Consider the following 2,500-nt stretch of genomic DNA (forward strand, 5'->3'; position numbering starts at 1 on the left):
TCGATGTCGCCTACAGCGCCCGCTTGACGACCCAGAGTAAAACGCCTGCTGCACCCCCTCTTCACGGCAGGTGACGCAAATCGAGTCAAAAGTGGTGGACCGACGGTCACTCCAGCCGCACCTGTGAATGCGCCACCCCCACCGCCCGACTCGCAACTCGAGCGGATGTACGGCGGACTTTTCCCGCAATCGTACATTGCAGTCCACCCCTATATCTTCCACTTCATGAAGAGTTATCTCCCAAAAGCCAAAGTCCCGCTGTCCCAATACATGCTCTGGACGGCGGGCCGCGAGACGTGACGCCCGGTGGCAAAGAGTGCGCCGCTGAGGATATAGAGGGTCCGTCCCCCCGCACAGTGGTGACGGTGTGCGGGTAGTGTTTCCGACACCGCTTCCTGCGGTGGCAACGCTGGGGCAGAGTCGATACTCGCCCACTGGTGGAAGGTAAGCATTCTGCTTTACATCAGTACATAACTAATATTTCAGTCGTCTGACGTCCCTGCTTAGTAAATGATGCAGGACCACATACATAGATGATACATACTGTAAACTGGGGAGGACAGTGTGAACCGCACTCGACCCAGTCACCCTATCTCACAGTCCACTCTGTGTGTAACAAAGCGAAAGCACCAAAGCACTATCGTTCAACAACATCCATTTTATCCTCGCTGCCACAGGACACTATCCAAAGAACGACAAGAGGAACGTCACGTCCACTAATAAGACAGAATGTCTCACACCACCCGCAAACAACGCAGCTCAAATCAGCCAGCAACACCCACAGTGGTCCACCCAGTATCAACACAGCACGCAACGCCACGCCACAACACAAAAGGTACAAGTAATAAAATACCCTTTGGCCACACTCCTTATAAAGGCATCGAACCAACCCACCACCTGACACCAGCCAAACGTACATCCTGATTTGACACATCTCTGGCAACCTAACCCACGTTGGCCCTTAACCTAACCCACGTTGGCCCTTAACCTAACCCACGTTGGCCCTTAACCTAACCCACGTTGGCCCTTAACCTAACCCACGTTGGCCCTTAACCTAACCCACGTTGGCCCTTAACCTAACCCACGTTGGCCCTTAACCTAACCCACGTTGGCCCTTAACCTAACCCACGTTGGCCCTTAACCTAACCCACGTTGGCCCTTAACCTAACCCACGTTGGCCCTTAACCTAACCCACGTTGGCCCTTAACCTAACCCACGTTGGCCCTTAACCTAACCCACGTTGGCCCTTAACCTAACCCACGTTGGCCCTTAACCTAACCCACGTTGGCCCTTAACCTAACCCACGTTGGCCCTTAACCTAACCCACGTTGGCCCTTAACCTAACCCACGTTGGCCCTTAACCTAACCCACGTTGGCCCCTTAACCTAAGTTACGCTGCACCTTAACCCAAGTTACGCTGCACCTTAACCCAAGTTACGCTGCACCTTAACCCAAGTTACGCTGCACCTTAACCCAAGTTACGCTGCACCTTAACCCAAGTTACGCTGCACCTTAACCCAAGTTACGCTGCACCTTAACCCAAGTTACGCTGCACCTTAACCCAAGTTACGCTGCACCTTAACCCAAGTTACGCTGCACCTTAACCCAAGTTACGCTGCACCTTAACCCAAGTTACGCTGCACCTTAACCCAAGTTACGCTGCACCTTAACCCAAGTTACGCTGCACCTTAACCCAAGTTACGCTGCACCTTAACCCAAGTTACGCTGCACCTTAACCCAAGTTACGCTGCACCTTAACCCAAGTTACGCTGCACCTTAACCCAAGTTACGCTGCACCTTAACCCAAGTTACGCTGCACCTTAACCCAAGTTACGCTGCACCTTAACCCAAGTTACGCTGCACCTTAACCCAAGTTACGCTGCACCTTAACCCAAGTTACGCTGCACCTTAACCCAAGTTACGCTGCACCTTAACCCAAGTTACGCTGCACCTTAACCCAAGTTACGCTGCACCTTAACCCAAGTTACGCTGCACCTTAACCCAAGTTACGCTGCACCTTAACCCAAGTTACGCTGCACCTTAACCCAAGTTACGCTGCACCTTAACCTAACTTACGCTGCACCTTAACCTAAGTTACGCTGCACCTTAACCTAACTTACGCTGCACCTTAACCTAAGTTACGCTGCACCTTAACCTAAGTTACGCTGCACCTTAACCTAAGTTACGCTGCACCTTAACCTAAGTTACGCTGCACCTTAACCTAACTTACGCTGCACCTTAACCTAACTTACGCTGCACCTTAACCTAACTTACGCTGCACCTTAACCTAACTTACACTGCACCTTAACTGTCACATGTAACGTCACAGGAATGTAGCTTTGCCTAACAGCAACCCTCTGAACATAGTTCACTGCTTGGATCCTCTGGTGTCATGTGTATTTCTTGATGCCATGGTGCGTACCCTCACATAAAGGTCTTTCGAGTGTTGCGTACTTTCTACACAGTCCCGCTAACCACTGGAAGGGTGTACCGCTACAGA

This window comes from Schistocerca gregaria, unplaced genomic scaffold, assembly GCF_023897955.1.
Source record: "Schistocerca gregaria isolate iqSchGreg1 unplaced genomic scaffold, iqSchGreg1.2 ptg001447l, whole genome shotgun sequence".
Classification (NCBI taxonomy): Eukaryota; Metazoa; Arthropoda; class Insecta; order Orthoptera; family Acrididae; genus Schistocerca; species Schistocerca gregaria.